The sequence below is a fragment of the Lissotriton helveticus genome, chromosome 6 (assembly GCF_964261635.1).
Source record: "Lissotriton helveticus chromosome 6, aLisHel1.1, whole genome shotgun sequence".
NCBI lineage: Eukaryota > Metazoa > Chordata > Amphibia > Caudata > Salamandridae > Lissotriton > Lissotriton helveticus.
In genome coordinates, this window is record NC_136067.1 from 1,606,198,809 (window position 1) to 1,606,219,711 (window position 20,903).

Genomic DNA, 20,903 nt, shown 5'->3' on the forward strand with positions numbered 1-20,903 from the left:
TGTCATCCATTCGAGTCATGTGTAACGCTCTCAAGTAAGCTACCATGCAATGAGATCTATGTTGTTACAAATCATTCCCTAGCTCAGATGAGGTTGACCTTACAACCAAATGGAAACATATGGCAATGCTACTTACGCTAACTGTAATGTCTGCATGTGATTATGGGTACCCATAAGGGCCATGTACCCCAACTTGACTTGACCCACAACAGCTTTAAGTATCACATATGATGATGAAGCAAATGATCTACATGCAATGAAGGCACTCAGTAGCCAGTCTTTTGATCTGTCAAGTTTGCATTACTATGCTAAACATGATATGCAGGTTTAAAAGATATAAAGTGCAAGTGATGTTGATCCAAGCCACATAATGAGACCCTAGCATTGCCCAGTAATGCTGCATGGGACTAGAGATTCATGGGAATGACCGCACTCCACTGGTGCTACACAATAAATCAGATATGCATCACCCAAACATTGTCATTTCTCATGCTAAACATTCATGGCATCATGTGAATCAAAACAGAACTGCTACTCACTGTGAAGGCTGGTGTAGCTGTATATTCGAGCTGCACTGCGGTAACGACATGACAGTGACATGACATACTGCAACAAGGGGCAATGCATCCATGTAAACAGAATGACAGGACAGTTATCTCAACATGTGGAACATAGACTGTGCCACACCTACACCACATGGTTTGATGGTAGTCAAACGGAACTGGCCCACAAGCTGGAGGAGAGGATCCAGTCACATTCTAATGCACACAGTGAGGCTGCAATCCCCCACAGAGTCCGTGGTTGTGACCTCTGACACAATGTAAAGCCATGGTATATGCAATGTTGCAGTGTCAATGTCTACACACATAGATGATTTCACCAGAGTCTCTAACTACAACAGATGACAGTCAGATGGGGTGACTATCCTGTCATGGGAGTGGGCATACATGTAATAAGTAACATTTTGTAGTTGCATGTATGCATGGTCTCACTACATGCACATGAACATGTACCACACGTTTCAAAACATACCAACGCTAAACGGCCTCATATGAGTCCTTACCCAAATTGACTTCTCCACATGTCCATGCATGCTCCGTTGATTTGGCAGACGTTGCAATCATGATGAGCAATAGCAGGATGACCACGATGACCCCAACGGACAACAGGCAGGGCGAGCTGTGGATGAGAGTGGCACACAAGGGGTCAAGTTCTGTTTCATGTCATTTTGACAATGTCCTGTTGAATATCCAGATGTTGTAGTACGCCTGTAAATTCAAAATGCACACATAGCACGTATGTGTGTTGTATTACATCTGCACCTGTGTGACACTGCACAACAAACATCCAAGTGAGCTTGCATACAGTCTGTTGCATACACAGCATGCTACCCATGCAACTCCATAGTAGATGTTTCAGATTACAGCTGCTATGACTCACCATCATGAAAAGAAGTTGCGGATGAGGTGACTCCGGATATCATCTTCACCCTCCTCGTCGCTGGCATCCTGGGCAAGGCCTTCATCCTCAACGGGCGGATGTTCCAGCTCATCAGGATCAAGGTAGAGTGGCACGGCCTTCTCTACTGCCATGTTGTGTAGCATGCAGCACACGGTGAAGATGTCACACACTTTGCGTGGGCTGTATTGGAGGGCTCCACCTGTCTTGTCCAGGCACCTGAACCGGCTCTTCAGGAGTCCAAAAGTTCGCTCGATCACCCGCCTGGTCTTCCCATGAGCATTGTTGTACCGCTGGTCTGCAGCTGTCCTGGGGTTGCGTAGTGGAGTCATTAACCACGGCATGTTTGGATATCCAGCGTCTCCTGCAAATTGACATCATGGAAATGAGTGTGTAATATGATGCAGATCATGAAGTTGTGACATACTGACATACATAGCCAATAATGTTACTCTCTCTCATAGACCATCAATTCAACCTGAAGGACCCATTCTCTCGCAGTTCAGCGAGGTCACGTGTCCGCAGGTGCTAAAAACTATATCCACCATCAAATCGGCCCTCGACCCATGTCCCTTGAAGGTCCTGAGACCTATCATGGATGCAGTCTTACCCTCTATAACCAACCAACCAACATCTGCAACTCCATGTTTACCACTGGCACTTATCCCGAGACACTAAAGAAAACCCTAATAAAACCGTTGCTCAAAAAACCCACCCTTGACAAAGAAGAACTTAAAAGCTACCGCCCCATCGCCAGTCTCCCGCTATTAGCAAAAACAGTGGAAAAAATTATGAATGCCCAACTCTCCTCCTTCATCGAGGATAATAAATGCCTAGATGAATCCCAGTTTGGGTTCCGTCGCTTTCACGGAACCGAGACGGCCTTGGTCAAAGCGGCGGATGACATCAGATCTATCCGGGATGCGGGAGGCACCGCCGTCCTGATATTACTAGACCTGTCGGCGGCCTTTGACAAGGTCGACCATACCACCTTGGTCGACCGTGTCGAAAGCATTGGCATTCAAGGTAACGCCAAAAATCTTCTTGCCTCCTTCCTGGCCAACAGGACCCAGGTCGTCACCGTGGGACCTTTTGAATCCTCCCCTCTGTCACTTCCGTGTGGAGTCCCCCAAGGCTCATCCCTTAGTCCGACACTATTTAACATTTATGTGTCGGACCTTTCCAGTAAAGAATTGGCTTGGTAGTTTGGTCTGCCCTGTTCCCATGATGCACTGGGCCAGGGACAGACTGATTTGCATGTAGCCAGGTTCTGAACTGGGATGGTGCAGTGAGCTAAAAAACGGTGATGGATCAAGCCCTGATCTCTTGACTGGGTAGGAGTGTTCTGATTAACTCAGATACTCTGTCCATCACCACCCCCTTTTTGAAATTATTCGGACCTTGCCAACGTCATCAGGGCACACGGGATGAGCCTCACTTCATACGCTGATGACACACAATTGGTCCTTGCCATCAAAAATGACGGGCTTCAGAAAGCTAACATGTTCAATCAAGGCATGTCGGCTATCGGAAATTGGATGTCACACAATTGTCTGAAGCTAAACTCCGGCAAATCGGAGGTTGTAATTTTTGGCAATCTCTCTCCGGAGTGGTCCCCCCTTTGGTGGCCGTCATCCATGGGCCAGCCCCCAGTCCCGGTTGACAAAGTGAGGAACCTGGGAGTCATGTTCGACAACCGTCTGAACTTCCTTCCACATGCCAACCAGATATCCTCTTCAGCCTTTCATAAACTTAGGCTCATCAAAAAAATTCTGCCCTTTTTACCTGAAAACATGGCGAAAACGCTGGTAAGCTCCCTGGTGCTCTCCACCCTAGACTATTGTAATGCTTTGTTTCTAGGGGCCCAGGAGAGAGTGCTAACAAAAATGCAGTCTATACAGAACGCGGCCGCCGGGCTCCTAGGGTGAATCCTCAAATTCCATCCGGTCTCACCCACCATGAAACAACTCCATTGGCTTCCGGTGAGGAAGAGATTAAGTTTAAAACCTTGTGCCTGGTATACAAGGCTTTACACAACGCTGCCCCAGCATTCTTCACCCAGAACCTTACTCCCTACTGTCCATCTAGAGCACTGCGCTCCTCCAGCTCCTTGGACCTGGTGATCCCCCGAACTAAATCTGTCAACTGGGGTGACAGAAGATTCCTTGTGGCTGCTCCAAAACTTTGGAACACATTGCCTCATTCGATCAAGACCAGCACGTCCCTCTGGTCTTTCCGAAAAAACCTCAAAACTTGGCTTTTTAATCAATGATCTGCCAGTTCCCTTGTTGGCCAAACATTGCAGTTACTTAGCGCTGAGATGCCCATGGGCCTTCGTTTCGCGCTTTACAAATGTTTTAAATAAATAAATAAATAGCTGACAGGGTATACTCATCAACAAGACATGCCCGGTGGTTGTGCAGCTGCAGCATCATCTGTGGTACCCTGCTACGCCTCATGATGAAAGCATCGTGGCACGATCCTGGAAAACGTGCACAAACATGTGAGATAATCATGTTGGCAAGACACACCACCAGGGCATTTATCGAGTGGTAGTGTTTCCTGTTGCGATACGCTTGCTCCTGAGCCTGTGGTTGCACTAGAGTAACATGTGTACCATCAATTGCACCAATTACATGTGGCATGCGGCCCAGGGCATAGAATTCCCCCTTGACATCTGTCAACTCTTCTGGAGTAGGGAATGTAATGAATTCATCCAGGTGCAGCAACATAGCTGCCAATACATCACCCAATACCCGGCTAAACATTGTCTGAGACATCCCTCCCACATCAGCTATGGTGAATTGGAACGTACCTGTGGCAAAGAAATGGAGGGCTGCCATCACCTTTACCTTAGGTGTCAGCGCAGTTGGATATCTGTGGCGTGGTTGTAGGTGAGCCTCCAGCCTGTCCGTCAGGTCCTTGATCATCTGTCTGTTGAATCGATATCGACGGATGCAATTCCGCTCCCTCATGGCTTCCAAGTCAGGCAACGGCCTTTCCAGAGGGGGTGCCCTGCAATACACAATTAATCAAATATGTCTTCAACTGTCTGACTATGACAATAACAATGTACATGGCACAAGCAACACTGCTTCAAATTATCTTGACAATTTTGAGTGTGGCGTGGGATACACACTGATGTAAGATGTGCCAGCTCCCAGCCACTCCTCCGTGAAAAGTAAAAGACCTGTGGTGTGTGGAATGGATATGACATGCATACAAATGATCTGATGGAAAGGTCTTACTGAGCATTGACAGTGTATCATGTCAGTGACACACGTCATGTGAATGTCAGTAGCAGCTTGTCTGCTCATCCAGACAGCTGACAGCAATACACACACACACACATGTGCCATCATTTGCACAGTTCTGCCTTAGTAATGTTGCGTTGTTTACATTCCCTAACTATTACATGACCATCATCATACATCATAAATCTTAGATTTGTGACAAATGGTCTGTGCTGCCATCACACATATGAGTGGGTAATTAACACACAGGGCATGGTGTGTGTACATTAGAAACCAGGTCATCACGCCAAGGACACAACATAGATGCTCCTACAGCACATGTACTGAACTGTATGGACTAGTTACTAACGTTTTGTAACAAGATATCAGTAAGGAACAGTAGTTAGTCGCATAATCCCGACTTTGAATACATGACAAGCTTTTGACAAATTTGCTTCCCTGGATGCCATCGATCTGCCCAGTGAGTCGGGGCTATCCAGGCCACACCGGAAAAAAGACAGTGTGGGTGATTGGCATCCTACAAGGGCATGGCCAAGTATTGCCCGTGCCTACAACGCACACTCTACCAGCAGTTACACAACCATGTCCCACAGAGAGTGTGGGTACCAGACAAAGAGGCATGTGATATAGGAAGAGCCCACTCCCAGACTCAGGGAGGATGAAGACATGTTTCCGTAGTGCTCATACCTCTTGGATGCCTTCTACAGCGGAGCTAACAGGAATGTGGTCTGTGATTTGGGGGCCTGGATGCCCATGCTCTCTGGGGTGGGGTGGGAGGACAGGGAACATGGTCAGTCCGGGGAGGGGTGTGGGCGTCTGACAACGTGCCTATCTACAGCCAAACATGCAGCGTGCCTGTACATGCTGGCCAATATAGATACAGTACATACCTGAAGATAGGCCTGCAGAGGCACAGCGGAGCGTGAGTGGAGTTGAAGGACCTCAGTGAGGAGGTTGGTCCTCACGGCGGCAACGGGGAGATGAAGGGGCAAGGCTCCGGCCACCCATGTAAACACTACACTGTATGTTGCCCGCTCATCCAAAAACATGTTTGGAGTAGAGACATCACCAGTGTCAGGCTAGGTGTCCAGACCACTCGCATCCCCCAGTCCACCTGTCCTGTCGTCTTGGGACTGACACTCACGTGCCACTGGGTCTTCATGACCCTACCAATACCCATTAACACCCATTGTAATGAGCTGTGGCAGGCTCATTGAAGTTTTACTCCCCATGCAGCATTAATAGCGGTGTTCAGCCGCACAGTCTCCACGCTGGAGCCGTACAGTGTGTGGTATTGGGGACAGCACCACCCAAGAACGGCACCAAGGCTGACACCTGGGGGACTGTTGCCAGTCAGGTTGTGAGGTGAACCAGCGAGGACCAGGGTGACCATTCACATCCTGTCTGTCCCAGCGGTTCCGGGACATATGCGCCGCCTGCGTCAGGGACAAAGCGAGTGATGGCGTCAGGGGCAATTCACCAGACGCGCTCGTGCCCCCAGACGGGTCCGCTGGGCCAGGAGCCGACGGGTAGGCCATTGTTGGGTTGAGGGACATCATGGACATGAGGAAGTGCACTGACTCCTCCTGCTTCACATGCAGGGCAGGGCCCGGAGGTCGTGGTGCAGGCTACGACGGCGGCTAATCTGACAGAGCCGCATGGCCGGTGTCACCCGGATCACATGCAGCATTGCACGTGCATTGTGGGGATTTGGAAGTGCGATGGCATATCTTTGACTCATTTGGGATACGTGACGACTCAGCCCTGGAGGACTGATGTGTAATTCAGCGGCTCTGATGTCTCAACACCCATGCCCAGGCACTCGTCCTACGTCCAGACCATGAGCTATAGTGGTGCAGGGCCAACTGCTGGAGTCTGAGCGGCTTGTGGGTCCAATCACACCTGGATTTATAGGTGTGTTCCCGGCAGTCGGAGCAGCTCTTGTTGTTGTGCTTGACGTGAAAACAGTGGAGACACCAACGGTGAGGGTCAGTCACCAACATGAGTCGTTGGCATTCCTAACAGGCTTTGAAACGGACATCCATATTGACACCATCCGGAGTCAGACAATCCAAGTGAAATGGTCAGAAGTGAACGTACTATGATTTTGGTTGAAAAATGACTGAGCTTACACTCATACGGGACCAGCGCTTGTGTTGTGATGAAAGGTTCCTGACGTGTGCACGCAGAGGTGACGACTGAGTACTCCGACAACGTCATCACGGCACACACAACGCCAACAACACATGCTAAGCCACAGGCCATGCCTACCGACACACAAGTGTAGTGCTGAGCGGTAATTGCCATATCCAGGATGACACTTGGGGATATTCAAAGGTGAGTAATATGATACTGACCTGTAAATTTCATATGCTAACATCATGCACAATGTCGCACATGGCACACACATGAGGTGGTCACACAGGGTCATGCTGTGCGGCTATTACACCTCTGTGACAGTGGGCATGTTGCTGTCATCATGTGGCAGTTCCCTGTACTGAATGGTGTGGCATTCCAGTGTTGATGTGCATCACAATATGTTGCAGACTTTACTCCGGTGTGAAGTGTTGAATGCATGTGATGCACATGTGAAATATGGTTGATGACATGTCTCGCCAGCTCTTCACACATCAACTGAGTCACAAGGTCACAGTCCCTGTTCTTCTTCTATGTCTGCCACACCTTGGGCATGCTGATATATGGATGCCATGCTGATGTATGCATCCACATCCTAGACATGAGTGTAGACTACATCCCTGCTATGTGATTTCCTGGAGTCACTCTCCCAATGGTGACATGGGGTAGGACAGGGACACAGCCTACACAATCGTACACTTGAGCATGGTACGTGCGTGTGTACGCCTCGTTTCCCTATTGCATTTCAGCCATACGCGAGCCAAGAGTACCCCAATGGTACGTGCGTGTGTACGCCTCGTTTCCCTATTGCATTTCAGCCATACGCGAGCCAAGCGTACCCCAATGGTACGTGCGTGTGTACGCCTCGTTACCCTATTGCATTTCAGCCATACGCGAGCCAAGCGTACCACAATGGTACGTGCGTGTGTATGCCTCGTTACCCTATTGCATTTCAGCCATACGCGAGCCAAGCGTACCACATTGGTACGTGCGTGTGTACGCCTCGTTTCCCTATTGCATTTCAGCCATACGCGAGCCAAGCGTACCCCAATGGTACGTGCGTGTGTAGGCCTTGTTTCCCTAATGCATTTCAGCCATACGCGAGCCAAGCGTACCCCAATGGTACGTGCGTGTGTACGCCTCGTTACCCTATTGCATTTCAGCCATACGCGAGCCAAGCGTACCCCAATGGTACGTGCGTGTGTAGGCCTCGTTACCCTATTGCATTTCAGCCATACGAGAGCCAAGCGTACCCCAATGGTACGTGCGTGTGTACGCCTCGTAACACCATTGGATGGGTTGCATACGCAATGGCAATGTCACCTTACTTGTGTGGGTATTTGAATTAATACATTGCCAACATCTAGGGGAACAGTGTACTGATTAAAATGCAACCAGGTTGTCATGGATACAGAGTTTTTTGAGCCTCCTACAGGTGTTCTAGGAAATTAAGTTGGGCAAAAGTATACAATGTTGCAAATGTTGTTGTTCAGCTCAGGCTCAGTTTTAAAACCATGCATATGTGTGTCATGGCCTTATGTGTGATGTGATTGGATGGAACATAGGATGCTAACTATGGTGGCCTATCACACACTACTCCTTGGACTCACAGACCCTCTGCAGCACAGATATAAGACAGCATGTGGCTGTGGGAGGGCACTTGTCTGTACAACATTGGTGTGGTAACCACGGCTGCTGTCTCTGAATCCTCTGGACCCTGATTTGCTGAGCATGGAGAGGGCACCTGCATTCACTGATGCTGAAAACAAGGCCCTGCTGGATGCCCTCCTGCCAAACTACAGCAAGCTGTATGGGAGACGAGGGGATCAGGTGAGTGATGTGTGCAATACCTCGGAGTGTGCACCTGTTATGTGTGTGACATAATGGCCACTGTGTATGTATGGTGTATAGATGCAATGTTGTTGGGAGTGAATGCCAGGGTGTACAGTGTTGTGTCAAGAGGGTTATTTCTTGTAGTGGGATGTGTGACAGCGTGTCACGGGCTGCAGTGCACCCAGATGTAGCATACATTGCTCTGTGAGTGCCATGCTCTAAGAGTGTTTAGCGCACGTCATGTCATCTGTAGACTTTCAATGGCATGTACTACAGCAGTGTTTGCTCACAGGCCACATACTCCTGGACAATGATGCCAATGTGTGGAGCCTACAATGCCCTGTTGTCATCAAGTATTTTGTGCACATATGTGTGTCTTTTGAACATGGACCAGGTGTACTGATGCTCTTTTACATTACATTTGTGACAGGTATCTACCTATGAGAAGGGTGAAATCTGGCTGTACATCGCCAGGGCTGTCAGGAGTGAGGGGAGGCCTCGCAGGAGGCTCAGAAACATCAAGAAGAGGTGGCAGGACATCCGGTGCTGGACCCGCCGCATCGCCAGAGTCCAGCTGCATCTGGAAGTTCCACGCCGGCATGGCGGCACCCGCCACCTCACCCCCCACATGCTCCGGGTCCTGGAAGTGGTGTTCCCAGACCTCCATAGGCAGTTGCAGGAGAGACAGCAGCAAGTAGGGGGTAGGTACATGTCTGTTTGTTGTCATGTGTGTCACATGCTCCCTGCAGTGCTCCAAGGCATGGTAACACTCCCATAGTTTGAGTGGTGTGGTCAGACAGGCACTCCATGCATTGGCATTAGAATGTCCCAGTTTCTGCAGCTGCTTCTTTAAAATTTTTGCCGTACTCCACATTTGCCCGGCCCTTTGGCTGATGTTTGTTTTTCACATGTACTCCTATGGTGCAATGTCTCAGTATGCATCTTCCTTTGCACATCATCATGTTGGAGGTGGGTCTGTGACACCTGTTGGTACATTACATGTAGCACCACATGTTCACTGTGTCTGCCATTCTTCATATTTTGGCACTGATCTTGAGTCTCAACATGTGTTTTCTGCACGAGTCTGCCTCAGTGGCCTTGGTCCATGGTACTCTTTCGAATTGTCATGTGTTGGATACAGGTGCACAATGTACATGTGCAATATTTTGGGCTTATGCATACTCACACTGGGCAGTGCGTGTGTGCATATTCGCCAAATACGTAGAATGTGGTTTCTAACTGATAATGATGGTCAGCCACACAATGTGGCTTTGGGTGTCAACAGCTGTGATGCCAGTGTGAGGTGATGTTACACTTGATTCATGTCCCAGGATGGCATCACATTTCTGTTCAGGCAGAACTTTTCCCATGTGGCACAAGGTGTAAGCAATTCAAACATGTCCAGGTCTGGGTTTGGGTGGCAGGGTGGGAAAATGAGCTGGGATGCATAATCAGCTATCCTGTTGTCAGGCACTGGATCATCATTGTGTCTCTCATACTAGTGTTTTCCTTGCCTGTTGCTTGTATCCTACTATACATTGAGCGTTGTGTCTCTCACAATTGGCCACAACTAGACTTTGCATTGTGCAGAGTTCTGTGTCATGTGACTCATGATGCATGCCATGTTTAGAAATGAGGCACAATGTATTGTAGCTTATATGTCTGATGTGTACAGGTGACTGATATGTTTTTGTTGTTCTCATTGCCCACAGCAGCAGTATCTGAATCTGGAGGAGACACAGGCGCGGACCAGGCAGAGGGACCCAGCGACAGTGCCACCTGCTATGAGGAGTCAGAGGGAGACAGTGGCACGGAGGGTGAGGAGAGTCTGCAGGCCGGACGACATGTGACTGACACATCTTACCATGCCGACAACTCCGAGTCAGACTCTCAGGAGGAGGGGGAATATGCAGCAATGGTCACATCTTCTTCTTCGGCTGCCCTCCCCTCCTCCAGTACCATCGCCACCCTCCCAGTCGTTAGTGTCCCTAGGGTCCGTGCTAGACTCCGTGTCTCCTTTGTTCCCGGCACCGCAGCCCCTGCCCCTGTGTCCCCTGCTGCCCTCAGTGCTGAGACTGTGGACCTACTCCGGCAGATTGCAGTAGGTCAGACATCCATGCTGACTGTCCTCCATGGACATACACAACTGCTTACACAGGTGGTGTCGTTCATGGAGGGCATGTCATCGGCCATGTCTGATCTACGTCGGAATATGGCTGCCATGGAGTCAACACTGACGGCAGCTCTGTACACCCAGCAGCATCTGTCCCCCCCCATCCTTCAGACCCATCCACCTCTGCCTCTCACATACCTACACAGCATACACGCACACGCCACAGGTCAGACACACCCAGGGCACACACACAGCATAAGAAGCTCAAAGCTCCACGCACCCATTCTCAAGGGGAAGTAGGCACACCCCCAGGGAGAGGGGAGACACCTCACACACGCATCCGCACACCCAGTAGAACTGACTCACAGCCCTGTACCTCCACCCCCAATGTGTCCCCGGGTTCAGGTGGTAGTTTTTCGGCACTGGCTGAGGTGTGCAGCCAGGTTTTTGAAGCTACTTTCTGCGATGCACCAACCAGTGTGGATGAATCCACTACACCAGCACCCACTCCACCTGTCCTTCCCTCTCCTGTCCATGCGGTGCCGGAGGATTCCACAGATGGTGCCCCCGTAGTTTCCACAGTGGATTAAACGCCATGTGCAGGCAAGTTTGGGTGTGAGCACACCCATGGAGGCACAGACTGTTGCAGAGACATCTTTGGACTGGCCATTGGCCTTTATTGAGCGAAGACTCTTATTTGCTTTTCTATTTTGAACCAGCTGAATAAAGCTATTATTTTCTTTTTCTGAACTTTAGTTTGTGTGAAAATGTCTGTGACTGCTGTGTGCCTGGGAGGTGGTGTGATGTTAAAATATAGGTATGTTGACATGTGTCAATCTCCTGGTGGTAATGTGGTTAAGAATGGTAGGTTTTTGTTGTAATGGCTGGCCACTGTTGGGCAGTGGGGGGTGTTATACACACACACTCTGATGCTGGGCACTGGTGGGCACTGGTGGGGGTCTCAGCCACACACACACTCTGATGCTGGGCACTGGTGGGCACTGGTGGGCATTGGTGGGGGTATTGTCCACACACACACTCTGATGCTGGGCACTGGTGGGCACTGTTGGGGGTCTCAGCCACACACACACTCTGATGCTGGGCACTGGTGGGCAGTGGTGGGCAGTGGTGGGGGTCTCAGCCACACACACACTCTGATGCTGGGCACTGGTGGGCACTGGTGGGGGTGTTGTCCACACACACACTCTGATGCTGGGCACTGGTGGGCACTGGTGGGGGTGTTGTCCACACACACACTCTGATGTTGGGCACTGGTGGGCACTGTTGGGAGTCTCAGCCACACACACACTCTGATGCTGGGCACTGGTGGGCAGTGGTGGGGGTCTCAGCCACACACACACTCTGATGCTGGGCACTGGTGGGCACTGGTGGGCACTGGTGGGGGTGTTGTCCACACACACACTCTGATGCTGGGCACTGGTGGGCACTGGTGGGGGTCTCAGCCACACACACACTCTGATGCTGGGCACTGGTGGGCACTGGTGGGGGTGTTGTCCACACACACACTCTGATGCTGGGCACTGGTGGGCACTGTTGGGGGTCTCAGCCACACACACACTCTGATGCTGGGCACTGGTGGGCAGTGGTGGGGGTCTCAGCCACACACACACTCTGATGCTGGGCACTGGTGGGCACTGGTGGGGGTGTTGTCCACACACACACTCTGATGATGGGCACTGGTGGGCACTGGTGGGGGTGTTGTCCACACACACACTCTGATGTTGGGCACTGGTGGGCACTGTTGGGAGTCTCAGCCACACACACACTCTGATGCTGGGCACTAGTGGGCAGTGGTGGGCAGTGGTGGGTTTCTCAGCCACACACACACATTGATGCTGGGCACTGGTGGGCACTGGTGGGGGTGTTGTCCACACACACACTCTGATGCTGGGCACTGGTGGGGGACTCAGCCACACACACACTCTGATGCTGGGCACTGGTGGGCACTGGTGGGGGTGTTGTCAACACACACACTCTGATACTGGGCACTGGTGGGCACTGGTGGGGGTGTTGTCCACACACACACTCTGATGCTGGGCACTGGTGGGCACTGGTGGGGTTGTTGTCCACACACACACTCTGATGTTGGGCACTGGTGGGCACTAGTGGGGGTGTTGTCCACACACACACTCTGATGCTGGGCACTGGTGGGCACTGTTGGGGGTCTCAGCCACACACACACTCTGATGCTGGGCACTGGTGGGCAGTGGTGGGCAGTGGTGGGGGTCTCAGCCACACACACACTCTGATGCTGGGCACTGGTGGGCACTGGTGGGGTGTTGTCCACACACACACTCTGATGCTGGGCACTGGTGGGGGTCTCAGCCACACACACACTCTGATGCTGGGCACTGGTGGGCACTGGTGGGGGTGTTATCCACATGCACACTCTGATGCTGGGCACTGGTGGGCACTGTTGGGGGTCTCAGCCACACACACACTCTGATGCTGGGCACTGGTGGGCAGTGGTGGGCAGTGGTGGGGGTCTCAGCCACACACACACTCTGATGCTGGGCACTGGTGGGCACTGGTGGGGGTGTTGTCCACACACACACTCTGATGCTGGGCACTGGTGGGCACTGGTGGGGGTGTTGTCCACACACACACTCTGATGTTGGGCACTGGTGGGCACTGTTGGGGGTCTCAGCCACACACACACTCTGATGCTGGGCACTGGTGGGCACTGGTGGGGGTGTTGTCCACACACACACTCTGATGCTGGGCACTGGTGGGCACTGTTGGGGGTCTCAGCCACACACACACTCTGATGCTGGGCACTGGTGGGCACTGGTGGGGGTGTTGTACACACACACACTCTGATGCTGGGCACTGGTGGGCACTGGTGGGGGTGTTGTCCACACACACACTCTGATGTTGGGCACTGGTGGGCACTGTTGGGGGTCTCAGCCACACACACACTCTGATGCTGGGCACTGGTGGGCACTGGTGGGGGTGTTGTCCACACACACACTCTGATGCTGGGCACTGGTGGGCACTGGTGGGGGTGTTGTCCACACACACACTCTGATGTTGGGCACTGGTGGGCACTGGTGGGGGTGTTGTCCACACACACACTCTGATGCTGGTCACTGGTGGGCACTGGTAGGGGTGTTGTACACACACACACTCTGATGCTGGGCACTGGTCGGCACTGGTGGGGGTGTCGTCCACACACACACTGTGATGTTGGGCACTGGTGGGCACTGTTGGGGGTCTCAGCCACACACACACTCTGATTCTGGGCACTGGTGGGCACTGGTGGGGGTGTTGTCCACACACACACTCTGATACTTACACTTACAATGACATAACAGACTTATGTCCCACACGTCTATTGCACTGGTGTTGTGCGGTGACGTACCGTACCCCGAGGTTGTTGACGTACCGTACCCCAGCTGGATGGCGTACATGCTGCACGTATTACACTGGTGAAGTGCGGTGACGTACTTCGATGACTTAGGTGCGGCACGTCTCCATATTGCAATGGTGTTGTGCGGTGACGTACCGTACCCCGAGGTCGTTGACGTACCGTACCCCAGCTGGATGGCGTACATGCAGCACGTATTACACTGGTGAAGTGCGGTGACGTACTTCGATGACATAGGTGCGGCACGTCTCCGTATTGCACTGGTGTTGTGCGGTGACGTACCGTACCCCGAGGTCGTTGACGTACCGTACCCCAGCTGGATGGCCTACATGCAGCACGTATTACACTGGTGAAGTGCGGTGACGTACTTCGATGACGTAGGTGCGGCACGTCTCCGTATTGCACTGGTGTTGTGCGGTGACGTACCGTACCCCGAGGTCGTTGACGTACCGTACCCCAGCTGGATGGCGTACATGCTGCACGTATTACACTGGTGAAGTGCGGTGACGTACTTCGATGACGTAGGTGCGGCACGTCTCTGTATTGCACTGGTGTTGTGCGGTGACGTACCGTACCCCGAGGTCGTTGACGTACCGTACCCCAGCTGGATGGCGTACATGCAGCACGTATTACACTGGTGAAGTGAGGTGACGTACTTCGATGACGTAGGTGCGGCACGTCTCCGTATTGCACTGCTGTTGTGCGGTGACGTACCGTACCCGGAGGTCGTTGACGTACCGTACCCCAGCTGGATGGCGTACATGCAGCACGTATTACACTGGTGAAGTGCGGTGACGTACTTCGATGACGTAGGTGCGGGACGTCTCCGTATTACACTGGTGAAGTGCGGGAGTGTGTGGACCAACGTACCCAGAGATTACAGTCGTGCAATGGAGATGTGCGCGTGTGGCAACACGTACAGGTATGTTGGACTTCGTTGTACTCACCTTCTGCGTCGTCGTCGGTTTCTAAGTACGAGGTGGTGGCCGTACAGGATAGGGATGAGACGGACGATGGCATTCATGTCCTGCTTGTCGCGTACCGGGGTGCGGTTCGTGCCGGAGTGTGGTTTTACGGTAGTTTTGAGCTCTCGTAGAAAAAGAGCCGTACGGAGTGTGTTCTACACGGATCGTACTTCCTGGTTCGGGAGACGCGCTCTTTTTACGTTCGGACGTTGCGTCGAGCGGCAGCCGACTGCAATTCGTATGGACTTTCGATTCGTACGGCGTTTTTTACGAGCCGTACGGAGTGACGCTTTAGATTGTGATCGTACTTGCTGATTCGTACGGGGACGCCTACGGGTACGACTCGTACGGGGAAAAACACTCCGAACCGCAATTCGGAGCACTTTTTCCCGAATCGGAATCGACTAGTGTTTTTCTCTGAGAGAAAGAGTGAGATGTAGCAACAGATTTAAAGAAAAGAAAGAGTGAAAAATTAAGAGTGATAGAGAGGTAGAGAAAGAAATAGAGAGCAAGAGAAAGCCAAAGAGAAAAAAGAGAGGAGGTAGAAGTTCAAGTTATGCTAGACTGGTATATATGAAGATTATTATAAGGGAGATCAAGCCTGAATTACAACGATAAAGTTAAGTTAATATGATTCAATTATTAATTGCTTTTGTATACTGCACTTCGTACCACAATTTTTCTATTCTTAAGCACTGTAAACAACCACTGTTGGCATTAACCAATCTATTCAGGCTTTGGTAGGCGGAAGGCTGATTTGCCCTAGCCAAGATTTGACTGGCTTGAGGTGTGCAGAGCAAAGATGACAAAAATGAGTGCATAACTCACTTATCCAGCTAGCTTCAAAATGGTTCCATGGTGGTAGGGAGGGTCGTGCCCACATGTACTGCACGTGTTTTGAGAGGAGGTTTGCGAGTTTGGCATAATATAACCAGTACCAGCGGTCTATCACAACGGTGTGCTTGATATGTCAAAGTGGGAACTGAATTGTTATGCTTTTGAGCGTTGTGTTTTGCATTTGTACACACTCTTTTGAGAATACATGTCATTTTCATTTAAAATGTATTATTAGGAAAGAACAGAGTTAATCACCATTCACATACCGCATAATTGTGTTAAGGGCGCAGGACACCAGTTACAATATGTACCAAGATGAATGTGTTTACAATTCGTTATCAAATGGACGTTCGTTCAGGAGCATTTGTGAATTGAGCATGCCCTCACAGGCTACCAACTAGGGAGTGGATTTAAATTCACAAAATAATACTGCTACAATTAGTATTACTTAGGTTCTATAAGGTGTGTGAGCAATGGGCGATTATTTATGCAGGGATGAAGTGTCACTGTTTTGATGCCGTATCATTTTCAGTGTCTTTCTTTCCTGCTGTATTTTTAAATCCTAAACATGAACAAGCCCTAAGAGGCTGTCAATATTCACTACCCATATTTGCTAATTGTAACCCTTATAAAACAGAATTCCCTCAGAGCGCCCACATAAACTTATAATTTTCAGTGAATCGCTTACTTTCTAAAGCAAATGCTCGGATTAAAGGACAAGGGGGGTATAAAATAGTCCTTCATGCATTTCTATAACTAAGACACTGCAAAAGAAAACTTACCAGAGATTTTAAAGCGGTCCTAAATATCCGAGAGAACAGTATACAACACAAAGGAGCTAAAAACAGCTAAAGAAGTCTTTCACAGATGCTAATTAGAAGCAAGCTCTCTCTCTACCAAAAACAGGCACATCCTAGGGCCGTAATTCTCATTGTATAATCCCTAAACAAATTGCACACAGTGCCACTTGTGCTGCAGTGTACACCCATTGATATTCTACAGGAGGCAGTACGCTTGTATAGGACTCATATTGTGACATCCACGAAGTGATGTGGACCCAAAAGGAAGAATGCTTTCTATTGCATGTGTATGCATCTAATTCAAATGTGGCTTGTAGGTTCATGCATAGAACAGAACACCGAAATTAATCCTAGTTTATATTGTTATCTAGAGCCCAACAAATATATGTTGTGAATATAAAAATATCAACCTGCATTTTATTACCAATTGTCCACATTATTTATAAAAAAAAAAAGGGGCAAAACAAATCTCAATTCAGATTAAGGGCCTGATTATGACTATGCTGTATCCATGGTGGCAGTACGGGCACAGCCGCACCAGCGGTCTGACCACCCTACTACAAGTTGGGCGGTCAGACCTCTATGAGACCGCCGCAACCTCCAGGGATCTAGGATCACTGGTGGTCTTGCGGTGGTCTTGAGGCTGCAATATAACGATTTTCCTCTACTCCTCGGTTTTCATGGAGGTGAACTGTTGCAGAGAGGAGACAAAGGGGGCCCTACAGAGTCCCTGTTGCCTCAGGGCCATAGGCTGCATGCAGTTAAACATATGTTGTCCCCCCTGTGTGCATGCACCACAGTTCCTGCACGGCATGTCCTGCAGAGTCCACGTCATGCAGGAACTGCCTTTGGCGCTCCCAATGAGGTGCCCTTTTTCAGAGGCATGGCGTGGCTCTGCCAAAGAAATGCACACCAGATATGAGACAACTTTTAATCTGGCGGGCAGTGCTCACACGGCTTTGGCAGTGTGGCAGCTCTTCTCCCACACTGCCAAAGTCATAATCGGGCCCTAGGTAGGCTGTTTGCGTTAGATGCACAATGGCAGTAGTGCACAATGTACACAGCACACATATGTGTTGCATTTCTAACTCGTTCACTATGGGTATGAGAGTTTATTTGAAGTGGAGAACTATCACAAAGCTTTAGTAAATGTAAATCCATTTTTCTCATCTTGAAACTAAATTAAATTTTCAGGACACATGACCCTGCCCATCACCATTTTTTTTGCTTTCGTTTTTGTCCTCTTCAACTTAAAATGTTTAGAAACGTAGATAATAATTCTTTCCACTGGGAGGGTCCATTTAGCATCATGGACATCTATGGTTGTTACCAATCTCACAGAAGAATATTACAAATTAAATTATGGGATGCACTACCTTTCCTTCTTGAAGGCGAAACAACCCTTCTTCCATTTATAAAAATGAAAAAAAGAATAAACGCTTTGTTTTATCAGGGCCGTCAGAAAAGTATTCTCTATCCCTGTTTTTGCAAGTTGTTTGCTATTTATCCAATAGTATATTCATAACCCTCTTTGTCACCGCAGATCATGCAGTTTATTTGCCTTCCTCCTGTATTAAGGGCTGACTCTCCCCCATATTGTTTCTAGTCTATCCAGGGTGCTATGAAGCTGTTGTGGTGTGGCATTCAGGTCAATGTAATATCTCACAAAATAATTAAATGATTAACATTCTCAGTATATAAATACATTTCTTTTGCAACTCTTCCCATTTCTTTGCATTAATAGCCCCTCTTAAGGGATTAGATTCTCTCTTTCACCTTCACATGACACTTTTCTGGAATTACCAATTCAGTGCGATCTTAATGAGTTCTACCAAATAGCAAATTGTCACTGGAATGTATTACTTGTTTTGTTTTCATATTTCCCAGTTTTATACCTCTTTCTTTCTCTCTTACCAAGAATTCTGTTTGCACTTCCTATTTAAGTGAAGGTATGCAATTCAGCCGCAGTTTCATATCATCGTTATGTTACATCAAGTCTTTTATGTGAAAGTTTAGGTCGTAGACGTAGCTTCAGGAGGCAGGGTGGGTTTTGCACCCCCAAAATAAATGTATTTTCTTATAAGTAGTTGGGTACAAGTGTTTTTAGTTGGATAATTCGAGGCGTCTGTCAGATGTCACCATGAATTATTACAAGCACGCAGACAAAAACGCAGACACAATCTCTACCTCTTTCTATTTTGAAAGTCCTAAAAAATCTTGGTTATTTTACAAAATATTGTGTTTTCTCTAACTTAGTACTCCTACCAATCCACCTTCCTTTCCGTTCCACTGCCCCTTAAGCCCCTCTCATGCGTCTGCTTGTCCTATAATGTATTTTAACATTACATGCCAGCTTGATTGTTGGTGAATTTGAATCTCACTCCCTCCCCAAGTCTTACTGACCAAGCTGCACCTCTGTTTCAGGTAGTCTCTGAAGTTTTACAGCAGACTGTGTATATATAACAGCAACTGGACAGACACGTGTCAGATAAAAGTTCACCATGTGAGTGTAATCCACATTTAGTAGTCCAAGAAAGCAATTTCATTTCAGGTTTAAAACATTTGTTTCATTTTCTAATCACAAGGAAACATGCTACATACAACGTAAAAACATCCAAGGCACAGAATAAAAAAAAATCGAAGCAAACAAAGACAAATAATATGTAATAATACATCTGCATCTAATATTGAAACTACTGAAGTGCAGTTAAAACCCGTAATAAAACAATAGCAATCCTTTGCCAGTGATTAGTCGCGGAGACAAGATTATTTTTATCCAGCTAATGCCATATTTTCCAACTTCTTCAAGCACCTTGCTATGGGAAAGTAACTAACCCCCAAAAACTAACACATGCCCATCAACGATGAAAACTATGATGTTCTGTTTTTTCCAGTGTTTTGCCATCATCTTCAGTTCGATGGTGTTAATAATATCAAAAATACTGAGAATTCGGTCATAGATTATGTCCTCGGCATCAGAGCCATATTTAATGACAGGTAAAGAAATAGAAATTGATATGCACATTTACATCCGGATATCCTCATAGGAACTATTTCTACTCAGAAGCTATGAACTAAAAGACACTGAAACATTAGACACACTAGCACACCATTATCTTTCTTCAAATGACATAAAATGTGAATATGTAAATCTGTCATGCACATCTTTTACAGGGCTACAACTATTCTGAAAGCTGAATAAATGAAACCATCTGAAAGAATCATATTAACGTTTATTCTTACTACTATACAATTTCAAATAATGTCAGGGGAGTCTATTGTCATAGAATATAATCTCTTTGGGCATGATTACGAGTCTGGTGGTCCACGGAGCAGCCAGACTCATGGGGGTGTGGCGGTGGTGGTCTCCTGACTGCTCTTTTACAATTAGGGTGGTTGGACCGCCATTGCCCCACCACAGTCACCAGGGAACTGCCATTCCCAGACGGTGGAGCGGCTGTGTGTAGAGAAGGTAATATGCTTGGCGGTACCACAGCGGTCCAGCCAAACATATTGCAAGTTTCCTCTCTGCCATGGTTTTCATGGTGGTTGAGAACGATGGTGGAGAGGAAACAGGCCCCCTGGTGCCTCACACCATGTGGATGCACACAGGGGGGCACAACATGTGTCCCCCTGTGCACATGCAAACCAGTCCCCGCACGGCATGGACTTTACAGTCCATGCTGTGAAGGAACTGTTTTTGGCTTTCCCATTGAGGTGTCTATTTTCTGAGGCACCACCATGGGAGCATAAAAAAAAGCCTGCTAGACACAAAAAACTCTTGTAACCTGGTGGGCAACCCGACCACAGGTTTGGTGGTGCAGCGGCGTGACGGACCTGGTGACTCTTAGTATTTTGCAAATGATTATAATTTTAAAATTCAACTTTATTCAATCCAAGTAGTGTATTAAGCTCATCCATAGCAAGATTCAGTCTTTCCTTTATGAGATAATATGGAAAAGTTGTTTGCATTCCTGTACAATATCATGATGGCAATGATATGATTTTGCTTTCTATTACAGGACTGTAAAGGTATGACATTACATATGTTCAACCTATTATTTGGAATCAATTCAAAATATTAGTTTCTAGCGTTATTCTGTTTTTCAATATATGGTT